Source organism: Pelophylax lessonae (assembly GCF_965119305.1).
Source record: "Pelophylax lessonae genome assembly, chromosome: 2".
Lineage (NCBI taxonomy): Eukaryota > Metazoa > Chordata > Amphibia > Anura > Ranidae > Pelophylax > Pelophylax lessonae.
Genome location: NC_138769.1, coordinates 374,148,354 through 374,161,265, shown reverse-complemented (window position 1 = coordinate 374,161,265; position 12,912 = coordinate 374,148,354). Strand labels below are relative to the sequence as shown.

Genomic DNA, 12,912 nt, shown 5'->3' with positions numbered 1-12,912 from the left:
GATACTGGCATCCTAACAACCAATGATGTTCTCTGTTGAGGGAGAAGAGAAACATTGGAATACTAGCCAGTACCAGGGGGCAAAAGTGTATTTGCGTTGGAAGAAAACATCACCTCTATCATTGGGTGACCTACGTGTAGATGTTGCTACATTTTGTAAAACTATTAGAATAATTTTTCACATTTTAGAATGTGGGGCCTAGAGACTGTCCATCATTTTAAAGGGTGCCTTGAGATTGCCTATAATTTCAAAGGGTGACACGAGACTGTCCATAATTTTAAAGGGTGACTTGACTGAAAAAAGGTTGAGAAACACTGATCTAGCCCATACAAAAGTTATAACCGAGCAGCTTATTTTGAAGCAGATGTTCCTTCACCAATATACACCATTCACATATATTTCACCAAATGCTTTTGCTTCCAGCACCAAATTCTGCCTAACATTGCAATTGTGGAATTATGTAGGAAAAATGTGATAAAAGTAATTTTTCTTCAGGCCATAGCAATTAATCAGCACACAAGTGCTACTTCCAAAAGTCAAGTCTGACAATGTCAATTGGTCAGTGGCGGCCGGTATGTTGGGGGCGCATGGAGTTCAATGGGGCTTTTTTTTTTGTCACCTGATTAAAGCCAGAGGCTCTAATAGGCTTCAGCAAAGGGTGGACCCAGGGCGCAGAGCAGTGCGCCCCGAGCCCACCCATTGTGTGACAATAGCGAATGAAAATTCGCTATTGTCACACGGATCCTCCTCCTGGCCAATCAGGAAGCAGGTCCTCCCGCTTCCTGATTGGCCGAAAGGCAAACCCCATGCCATTGGCCGAGGAAGAGGCGGGAGGACTGACGACTCGAGAAGACGCTGGGGGACTGAGAAGAAGCCGTCACTGCCTGAGGTAAGTGCACTGGTCTCGCGCGGGGGCGGGGGACGCTTACGCTGGTCACTCTGCATTGAAAGGGGGCACGATGATCTCTCTGCATTGAGAGGGGGCACGCTGGTGATTCTGCATTGAAAGGGGGCACGCTGGTATCTCTGCATTGAAAAAGGGCACGCTGGCATCTCTGCATTGAAAGGGGGCACGCTGGTGATTCTGCATTGAAAGGGGGCATGCTGGTATCTCTGCATTGAAAGAGGGCATGCTGGTATCTCTGCATTGAAAGAGGGCACGCTGGTATCTCTGCATTGAAAGGGGGCACACTTGTATCTCTGCATTGAATGGGGGCACGCTGGTATCTCTGCATTGAAAGGGGGCATGCTGGTCTCTCTGCATTGAAAGGAGGCACGCTGGCATCTCTGCATTGAAAGGGGGCACGATGATGTCTGCATTGAAGGGGGCACGCTGGTCTCTCTGCATTGAAAGGGGGCACGCTGATCACTGCATTGAAAGGTGGCACACTGGTCTCTGTGCATTGAAAGGGGGCACGCTGGTCACTGCATTGAAAGGAGGCACGCTGGTCACTGCAATGAAAGGGGGCACACTGATCTCTGTGCATTGAAAGGGGGCACACTGGTCTCTGTGCATTGAAATGGGGCACGCTGGTCTCTGTGCATTGAAAGGGGGCATGTTGGTCTCTGTGCATTGAAAGGGGGCACGCTGGTCTCTGTGCATTGAAAGGGGGCACGCTGATCTCTGTGCATTGAAAGGGGGCACGTTGGTCTCTGTGCATTGAAAGGGGGCACGCTGGTCTCTGTGCATGGAAAGGGGGGCATGCTGGTCTCTGTGCATTGAAAGGGGGCACGCTGGTCACTGTGCATTGAAAGGGGGCACGCTATACTTAATTACTGAAGGCCCATTTCACACTTTTGTGACCTCAAAGTCACGCAATTTTTTACAGCGTTTTTTGCCGCAAAGCAATGCCTATTACATTTTTCTGTTTGCGCCGCCTCAAAAATTGTGAGCACCAGCCGCCACTACAATTGGTATCTATAGAAGTACGCCATTGAAATAAGTTCCTTTCCAAGTACTGAGCCTCCAGAAACTGCTTTACAATCATTCAGGGTGTTATAGCAATAGTTATACTCACGAAAACATCAGTGATAAGGAACCCAAACATTTTCCAGCGTATTTTAGCTATCCGTGCACATGTCCTGTTTTGATGATTGCCATACTAGGCAGAAATGTATGCTTTTTCCCCAGGCCTTGGTCAAAAGGTCCTTATCTTCACCTAGTTCCCAATAGAAAAACTCACTAGGACAGCAATAGTAACATGAGGGAGAGTTGTAGAACAAGGTGACAAATATTAAAGACACATGCTTCTAGCATGGAATTTTGCATTGCTGATATCGTATTGCCATTACAGATATTTTAATACAGTGTGTATTACTATTGGCAGAATATTAGGTTGGTAACTAAGTGATATCACTTCCAGAATAAGTAAAGCTATATTTACTATAAATGATACAGCTGGCATTTTACTTGACATTTCTGTTTAAATGTGCAGGCCTGATGAATGAGTGAACAATGGGGAGAGGAGTGACCCCATCCCCTTTAGCCTTAGGTAGATGCATCGCTAGGTAACAATGGTAACAATCACATGTTGTGCTAACCAACACAAATTGAAAACCCTCATAAATAGTTACATAGTTTGTGAGGTTGAAAAAAGACATCAGTCCATCCAGTTCAACCTATTATGTGTGTGTGTGTTTGCTGTTAACCGTACATTGAATACCCCTGTATGTTGTGGTCTTTAAGGTGCCCATCTAATAGTTTTTTTGAAACTATTGATGCTCCCTGCTGATACAACTGCTTGTGGAAGAGAATTCCACATCCTTACTGCTCTGACAGTGAAGAACCCCTTACTATTTTAAGGTTAAACCGTTTTTCCTCTAGTTTTAGTGAGTGGCCACGTGTCTTATTGTATTCCCTTTCTCTAAAAAGTTTGTTCCTTATGCTAGGGTCACCAGTACAGTATTTGTACATCGATATCATATCCCCCCTCAATCATCTCTTCTCCAGAGAGAATAAGTTCAGTGCTTGTAGTCTATCCTCATAGCCGATGCCCTCCATTCCCCTAATTATTTTTGTTGCCCTTCTCTGGACTCTCTCCAGTTCCAGCACATCCTTCCTGAGGACCGGTGCCCAGAACTGGACAGCATACTCCAGATGTGGCCGGACCAGAGTCTTGTAGAGTGGGAGAATAATTCCTTTATTTCTGGAGTGAATCCCCTTTTTTATACATGCCAGCATTCTGTTGGCTTTTCTTGCAGCGGCCACTGCCAAGCCTGTTGTCCACCAGTACCCCCAGGTACTTTTCCATCCTAGACTCACCCAGAGGTCCCCCCCCCCCCCAGTGAGTAGCTTGCTTTCATGTTTCTGACGCCCAAGTGCATTACTTTACATTTTTCAACATTAACCTCATCTGCCATGTAGTTGCCCACCCCATTATTTTGTTCAGGTGCGCTTGTAAGGTTTCCACATCCTGCATAGAAGATATTGGCATGCTTAGTTTAGTATCATCCGCAAATACTGAGATTGTACTAGATATCCCCTCCTCTAGATCATTTATGAATATATTAAACAGGATTGGTCTCCCAGGACAGAACCTTGGGGGAACCCACTTTCCACACCCGCCCAATCCGAGTACTCCCCATTTATCACCACCCTCTGGACTCTCCCTTGGAGCCAGTTCTCTATCCAGGTGTTAACCCTATGGGCCATACCTACATTCCTTAATTTGTACAGTAAGCATTTGTGGGGAACGGTGTCAAAGGCCTTTTCAAAGTCCAGATACACCACATCCACAGGCTGACCTTTATCTAGGTGGCAGCTCACTTCATCGTAGAAGGTTAATAGATTGGTTTGGCAAGAACAATTTTTCATGAATGCATGCTGATTACTACTAATAATACAGTTTTCATTACTAAAGTCTTGTATGTGGTCCCTTAACATCCCCTCCAAAATCTTGCAGACTACTGATGTTAAGCTGACTGGCCTAAAGTTATCCGGGATATATCTCAGCCCTTTTTTAAATATTGGTACCACGTTGGCTTTTTTCAAAACCCGTCTGTGGCACCATACCCGTCTGTAGACTATCCTTAAAGACCAAGAATAATGGTCTGGCAATCACCTGGCTGAGCTCTTTAAGAACCCTCGGGTGCAAGCCTTCCGGTCTCGGTGATTTATTTATGTTAAGTTTCTCTAGTTTAGTTCTAAGTCTATCTTCTGTTAGCCATGGCGTTACTTCCTGAGTTGTATTATTTCATTTAGCATTACAAGCTGGGTTACTGTAGCCCCCCGATTCTTTTGTGAATACTGAAGAGAAGAAATTATTTAACACTTTCCCCTTTTCTCTGTCCTCTGTGGCCAAATTTCCTTTGTCGTCTTTTATGGGGCCAATGTGTTCTGGCCCCGCTTTCTTACTGTTTATATACTTAAAGAATTTTATGGGGCTCTTTTTACTCTAGTAGTAAAGTGATAAACAGTTTAAAAGTCCAATGTGAAACATTTTTTCAAATTGTAAGGAAAAAAGTGCAAGGTGATCCAAGAAATAAACAATATCCCCCGTGGTAATGATTATCTGAAAACAGCGCTTTGAAAGAAGATGCCACAAACTCCTCCATGAAAAAGCATCCAGAGGCTTACCAGATAGCCATGACCTCCTTATGAAGGAAAGGTTAAACAGCGCATCTGCTCCAAGGGCTATGTCTATCTTTAAGCCTGGATCCTCTTGGTGTTGGGATGGTGCCACTCGTCATATAAAGTACCTCTGGACACTCTCAATCTCGAGATCATATACAGATATATCAAAAGAAAAAGTGCCACATAGTGTGTACCAATAAAACTAATTTTAGTAGTAAAAGAAAGGCACTCAAACAGAATGGATAAGCGTTAAATACATCAATTCTGGCCAGTAAGCAAAATGGCTGCACGTAAACAGCGCAATGATGTCACAACAAGCTCCACCCTGATGCATCACTAGCACTAAGAGTCTGTGGGCTGTTGTAACTACTGTCAGTACAGTGGTTGGGATCTCTTCCTTGGTGACATCACTGCTCTGTGCATTGTTAGTGACATCACCAGGGCAGGGGGAAGGAAGCAAGTTACAGTCAAGCCCCACTAAGGCCTAAACAAATGGGGCGGGGGGGTTTACTAAAACTGGAGCACTCAGAATCTAGTGCAGCTGTGCATGGTGGCCAGCTAGCTTCTAACCTCAGCTTGTTCAATAAGGCTTTGAAAAAAAAAAACCCTAGAAGCTGATAGGTTTCTATGCAGAGCTACACCAGATTTGACATACTCCAGTTTTAGTAAATCTCCCCCATACTGTCATCAAGAAACACTTTTAAGGCTGCTCACATAAAAAATATATATATATTGTATATATATATATATATATATATATATATATATATATATATATATATATATATATATATATATATATATATATATTTGCAATTAACACTTAGCAATTCATTATGCCTTTTGTCAGTAATAGTGATATAGTTGTCTTGACACTCCTGGGCAATCCGCACTGCTCCCTCCCATCGTCTACTGGCCCACCGGGGTGTCTGGCTGCTGCCTGCGAAGCCTCCAGTGCTCTGTGAGTGACAGCAGTGAGAAGGCTAAGTTTACTTTGCTTGTGCCAAATTGGAACTCACTGTTGTCACTGATGATGTGCAGGCACTCTCCCACACACAGCTTCAAGTGTTGGACGCTTCATAGGCAGCAGTCAGTCACCTTGGTGAAATAATGGGCAGTACAGAGCCCATTATGGAAAGTCACAGGCGTACAAGCCTCCATAGTATTTAGCTACCTAAACTAGAAAATTACTTTCCTGCTTTTCGCTGTATTTTATGATGTACCCATGTAAACATTTGTGCTAAAGTTTATATGCATATAGCGTAATGGACCCTACCACCACTGCTCAGGGCTGACATGTAATTAATAGTGTGTTTACATGAAAGCTAAGGTCATTCTGAGCATGTGCTGCTGTCACAGGAATGCACACTCATTTTAGTCATTCAGTGCCAGTTCACACATATGCGATGTCAGACATCGCATGTGATTCACCCCGCACTGCTGTGCAAATCACATGCGACGTCTGTGCGATGCAAATTCAGCCATACAGATTGTATGGCTGAATTTGCATCGCAACATAGTTAAATTAGATTTAAAAAAAACATACAGTACACCCAGCTCAACCAATTGAAAAAATAAATAAAGACAAGACCTCCATATACACAATCCGATACCCACAGTTGTTTCAGGGGAAGGCAAAAAAAAAAAAAAAAAACCTATGACGCATGGTCTGATTCGCTCCAGTGGGGTAAAAATTTCTTTCTGATCCCCAGGAGGCAATCTGCTAATCCTTGCATCAATAATCTCTGACATTTTTACCTATAAATGTGATATCCAGTTATATTTTGTGCATTTAGGGAATGCATCCAGCTATTTTTTATTCAATCTACTTTGCTGGCCAGAACTAGTTCTTGTGGAAGTCTGCACACCTATGTGATCCGATTCCTGTCCAAACTGACAGTTCGCACTGTGATATGCAAACTAATCTGGGGGTGTCGTTAACTTTGTATTGACACTCCCAGCAGTTCGCATATGGCAGTGTGAACTGCCTGCAAATCGGATGCGATGCGGGAACCTGCAGTAGATTCGCAGGGCTCCCGCATCGCACCAATGTGAACCAGCACTCAAAGACTGGGGAGAAGTAAAAGGCCATACAAGCTGCCTCTTCGCATCTCACCTCATAAAGACATCAGCGGGTGTATGTCCATAAAGTTTAGGCGGAGTGCAGGAGCTTGCTGCCAAGATTCTGTGCAAGATTAGGCACTTACTAACTGCCCTATAGCAGTTTTACAGGGCAGCAGCTCTGCGCCGGATCACGTGATTCCACACTTCCGCATGCAGGGGTCACGTGTTCGCCGCCGTTATTCACAGCACTCGATGTCCAACCGCAGCCACAATTGTCAGGCAGAGACTCAATACGGAGCTCTGCCAATGTAAACAAGGCAGAGTTCTGTTCTGACAGGGGGGAAGGGATGGATTTTGTGTTCCTGCAAAGTAGACATTAAAATCCATCTCGTCCCCTAGTAAAAGCAGCACACAGTTTACACAAAAACACTGGCTAGGCACACAGTTAACCCTTTGATCGCCCTAGATGTTTAACCCCTTCCCAGCCAGTGTCATTAATATAGTGACAGTGCATATTTTTAGCACCGATCACTGTATTAGTGTCACTGGTTCCTGCAAAGTGTCAGTTAGTGTCCGATCGCCACCATTACTAGTATTAAAAAAAAAAAAATTCCATAAATATATCCAATAGTTTGTAGATGCTATAATGTTTGTGTAAGCCAATCAATATATATGCTTATTGGGAATTTTTTTTACCAAAATTGTCAGACTTTTTTTGTTTATAGCGCAAAAAATAAACAACACAGTGGTGATCAAATACCACCAAAAGAAAGCTCTATTCATGGGAAAAAAATTACATAAATTGTATGTGGGTACAGCGTTGCATGACCGCGCTGGTGGCCTGGTCATGAAGAGGGGGCGTAAATCTTCTGGTAAATCAAGCGGTTAACACAGCTGTGTGCATGGGGTCAGAGGGTGAAGAAAACTACAGAGCTATAACTGACAAAAGGCATTGATATGTGCTAATGTCAAACATTTTAGGTATGTGTGCAGTCTAAAAAGTGATGAAGTTTGTGTCTCTGGCCTTTTTCACCAGGGGGGCAGAAAGAAAAAGGTGGTTGAGTCGTGGTTTAACCCCCCTCGCCTGTCCACCTAAAACCTACTATACAGCAAGAGGGGCTGTACACATACCGTGTCCATGATGCTTTAAGTGACAGTCACAGCTAATTTTTCAAGACAGCACCACTTATTAAACTTGCCCGTTCAAGTCAAAAGAGCCATTCTGCAACCACGAGCCAAACGCTTGCTCACATGCGTAAGCTGCAGAGCCACTCCACAGCACCCTGTATTATCTCCTAACTCTATAAATCTATGAGAGCCTCCATAGTAGGAGGCCTATGGTAATGTGAGCATATAATTACTATCACTGGGCTAACACATAGAATTACAACTACAGGGGGTATTGGTGCCAATTTCTATTGCCAGGGTATTAGGCTGTGCTATTGTTGTGCATTTTATGTGCATTTAATATCAATGTTTAATAAGTATACAGTGCTAAATTGCATATTTTAATAACAATAAAACTGAAGTTCAGGTATGGCTTGTTTTGCATAGTTTTATTGGTCCAGCTTGGTGGGGGTTGTGACATCACCGCCCCACCTCTCCACCTCATCTAATCAGAGAATGCTTTGCATTAATTTAGAAAATGCAAAGTATTCTCGGAATGGCAACTGTGCCGAGCGAGCAACCTGTGTTCACTATGCAGCAGGGCAGCTGCTCCGCATTGAACTCAGAAGCTAACGGCCATCACTGCAGTAGCAGTGCCGACAAAGTGATCTCCAGATTCTCCAGGGATCAGCCAGGGATGAGACATGCATACTTATTTGGTTCTAGCTGGAACAAAGTAAATATGCAAAAAAGCCGTACCTAAACATTTTTTTTTTTTATGTGTTTGTTTTCCTTTTTTACTGCATTCACACACTGCAGTGGACTTCTTTTTCATTTTCTCACTAAAAAGCAGATAGATAGGACTGGAAATCCTCATTTTTGCCTTGGGCCAGTGCTTTACAGACAGGGCTGGATTTACCATTAGGCACATGTCTAAAGTGGTAGATTCATTGTTTTCAATCATCAGTAGATACAGTCATCTTATATAAGGTTATTTACACATTATCACAATATTTTTAGGTCAGGTTAGGAACAGGAAAACATGAAAGTGTATCCTAGTAGATGGGTGTTACATGAGGTATCGCAAGTTGCGTGTCTATAGGCTCCAGTGGTGAAAATACAGCCCTGATTACAGATAATTCCCACAGTGTTCTTTTTTATTATATGGCATAAATAATTATTGACAGATACAAAGTTACAAAATTAGATAAAAAAAAAAAACATACAGTACACCCAGCTCAACCAATTGAAAAAATAAATAAAGACAAGACCTCCATATACACAATCCGATACCCACAGTTGTTTCAGGGGAAGGCAAAAAAAAAAAAAAAAAAAACCTATGACGCATGGTCTGATTCGCTCCAGTGGGGTAAAAATGTCTTTCTGATCCCCCAGAGGCAATCTGCTAATCCTTGTATCAATAATCTCTGACATTTTTACCTATAAATGTGATATCCAGTTATATTTTGTGCATTTAGGGAATGCATCCAGCTATTTTTTAATCAATCTACTTTGCTGGCCAGAACTAGTTCTTGTGGAAGTCTATTCCACATTTCCACATCTCTTAGTGTGAAGAAGCCTTTCCATATTTGAAGGTTAAATCTATTTACCTCCAGACGTAAAGATTCCCCCTTTGTCCTCTGTGATGACCTTAAAGTGAATAACTGCACACCAAATTAACTATATTGAACATTTTTGTATTTATATATGGTTATCATGCCCTCCCTTAATCACAAAACAGTGGAATCATATTACAATGTAATTTTGTGACCTGCCATATATTAGTTTAGTGAACTGCCATATAATAATTTAGTAAACTGCCATATATTAGTTTAGTGAACTGCCATATATTAGTTTAGTGAACTGCCATATATTAATTTAGTGAACTGCCATATAATAATTTAGTGAACTGTCATATATTAGTTTAGTGAACTGCCATATATTATTTTAGTGAACTGCTGTTTGTGCAGTGTTAAAGGAAATCCTGGTGACAGACAGTGCTTGTTACTTGTTATAACTAATAATGGTTTGTACTACTGCAGTTGTTAGCATATTTCCACGGTATTGAATGGGGACAGAAATGTTGACGTTTTGAAAAGTAAATGATCATATTGATTTAAATGTTAAAGAGCTTGTATATGAAATATGACATGACATGAAATGAAATATGAACAAAGCACATCCCTCTATAATGTGTACTTGTCTCAATTAAGAGCATTAAGTGTAATTTCTGTCTTCTGTTTTGTTCCTCTCCTATCACCATGAATCACTGCTGACAATTTCTGCTGACACCACCAGAACAATGGGGACAGAGGAGGGATCTCCAGCTCATTGACAGCCTTAGCTCTGTTCCTCTGTGCTGTATGAAGGGAGGGTGTCCCTTCTCTCCAATCAGCTGTCAGAGCTCTCCTCACTGAGCTCTGCAGAGTGTAACTTCAATTGAAAAGACAAGAACTCACTGCTCAAGGTGGTGTGATTGCCTGATGACTCACACCGGTGCATGCCCCAGCTCGCCTCCATGAAAACTTGATAAAGGAAAAGGAATTGGCAGCACTCCAGGTTGAGTCAAAATCCAGATTTATTGACTGGACATCCAAATATGACAATCGTGACAAGGTAGACGCGTTTCACACACTGACTGTGTGCTTAATCATTACTACTTAATGATTAAGCACACAGTCAGTGTGTGAAACACGTCTACCTTGTCACGATTGTCATATTTGGATGTCCAGTCAATAAATCTAGATTTTGACTCAACCGGAGTGCTGCCAATTCCTTTTCCTTTATAGAGTGTAACTTCAGCTCTCCACCCCCCTTTTTTTTCTGACAGCTCATACCAGCTTTAAGAATTCTGTACTCTGAACAGATGTAGAGAAGAGAAGAATGCAGATAAACAGGAATAACGCATGTAGGAGGATTTGTTTAATCTCTGTGTATCCCCTGGGGTCAGTCATTTCACTTCTTCAACAGTTATCTCAGTTTACCTTAGCACAGTCTGTAATATTAGTATGTTGACAACTGCATTTGTTTTGCCTGTGTGTACAACCTTGTATTTGTTTACATGCCATTATCATTTTATTGTACTTAATATAGGAATAATGATGCTTTCTCCCATTTTCATGCTATGACGTATTTTTATGCCACCGTTTTATTTATGTGCATCGTGTTTTTTTTTTTTTCCTTCTATTTCTTTCTCTTTTTCCATCTCTCCCTCTCAGAAATGCAGGATCAGCCCCATCTTCCGTCCTGTGTAAGTGTGAGCTGGTGCTGAGGAGGTTTCCATGACAACCCTCGCCTGGTACACACAGAGCTCCCAGAGTGCATTCTGAGGGTGTTTATATGCCTCACTTTCCCCTGCAAAGCGTTGTCACCCCCCTCACTGGTATTCACACTGAAAACCCACACAGTTCTTTGATAGGTGCCAGGATTTGTGTGTATACACAGCACACTCATTGAGTCCATGTTCTCAGCAAAGTCAGGACCATTTGTTATTCTATATACGTTATCTACCTGTAGCTGACTAGCCACACATCCACACATGCCTGTCCTTGTGCATTAAGATCTACATATATATATATATATATATATATATATATATATATATATATATATATATAATGTTTTGCTGATATGATATGATAAAACAGCTGTAGAATTACTATGGATGCTATTCATCTCTTCTTTTCAGTGCTGTATATTGCCACAATATAAAGAAAAATGAATGACTGATACCCAGCCAGTGTTGAGACATCCTGTTTTCATTCCCTCAACCATGAGAAGGTAGCATGCAAATTATTTTATGAAATGCTGAAATATAAGCCAGTGTACATTTTTTATGAATACTAATCATATATTTATGGAGCGCAAAAAAAAAAAAATGCAGACGCACTTGTCCAAAGCATCTCAGAGAAACCATATGGTACACTGCACAATCTCTATCATAGAAGATGGTATAGCTGCGGATATGCACTCACCTGACAAGTGAAAGATAGCCTTAAGTTCTTTAGCGTTGCAGGCTCTCGCTTCTGTCCTCTGTCCTAGTGCTTGAGCTGTCTCTGATGGTCACGATGCAATGGTTTTGGGGGGCACTAAGCAGAATCTAGATCACGATGTTTCCCAGTCACTCAGTTGCTTAGACACACCCTTGTGTAGAGAACAGCTTCTGTCATTGGTGGGCTAATCGATCATTCAGGTAAGATGCCTTTGTGGCTCAACAGTTTGCTCTTCCTTATAGGGGCTACTGGTGTTAGTGGCTAGGATGCAATTGTGTCTTTCTGCATGAGAAGTAGCAGGCTCCACACATTGAATTGTTTCTATGGAAACAGTATCCATTAGATAACTGTGCAGGGCTCTGATGGAATGATGCAACGGATATATACATGCCTATAAAAATACAGATACATCTGTTGTGTACATACAAGCGTATCTACTATGCACGTTTACTAGTGTAGAAGGAAAATGTGGTACATATCTTTCTTTTTTTTAAATAGGGTATTACTAATTATGTATGCTGCACAAGCATTCAGTTTTAACCCTTTTTTGTGAATTCTTTTTTTTTTTTTTTTTTATTCCATGTTCCTGAATCCAGCCTGTTTTTCTGCTGTGTATAGTGATGTCATATCGCACCGGATGTAAAATTATAGAAAACATAAAGTCCTGGCTCAGCCTTGTGAAAAAAAGAAAAAAAGCCTCTATGGCAACGGCTTACATTTATGTAGTATTACATATATAATTACTTGGCTAAGGCAGAAAACCCAAAGTTCTGGCTTAGCAAACAAAGAAAGCAAGATATAACATATAAAACAGGTATGACATATAGAGTGCTTTTACACTATAGATGCCAGGCCATTTTGTTTTTCTATTTTATTTTGAAGTCTTTGAAAAGAATTACTTTCATAAATAGTGGGATACTACAAATAGGATAACAGAAAACAATATAGATAGTATGATAGATAGATAGATAGATAGATAGATAGATAGATAGATAGATAGATAGATAGATAGATAGATAGATAGATAGATAGATAGATAGATAGATAGATAGATAGATAGATAGATAGATAGATAGATAGATAGATAGATAGATAGATAAGAATGAAAGAAAGATCAAAAGAAAGAATGAATGAAAGAAAGATCAGAAGAAAAAAAAAAGAGAGATATAGTAAAAG

At 41.3% G+C, this 12,912-nt stretch overlaps 1 protein-coding gene across 1 annotated transcript in view; it reads right to left on the bottom strand.

Annotated features, from left to right (window-relative positions):
• The window catches only part of HPCAL4 (hippocalcin like 4), a 74,003-nt gene extending 61,978 nt beyond the window's left edge, over window positions 1-12,025 (bottom strand). Inside the window, exon 1 of the mRNA XM_082247724.1 lies at window positions 11,719-12,025. The gene's annotated coding sequence lies outside the window, so the exon portion shown is untranslated. The remainder of the gene's footprint in view (window positions 1-11,718) is intronic.
• Window positions 12,026-12,912: the final 887 nt, after the last annotated feature.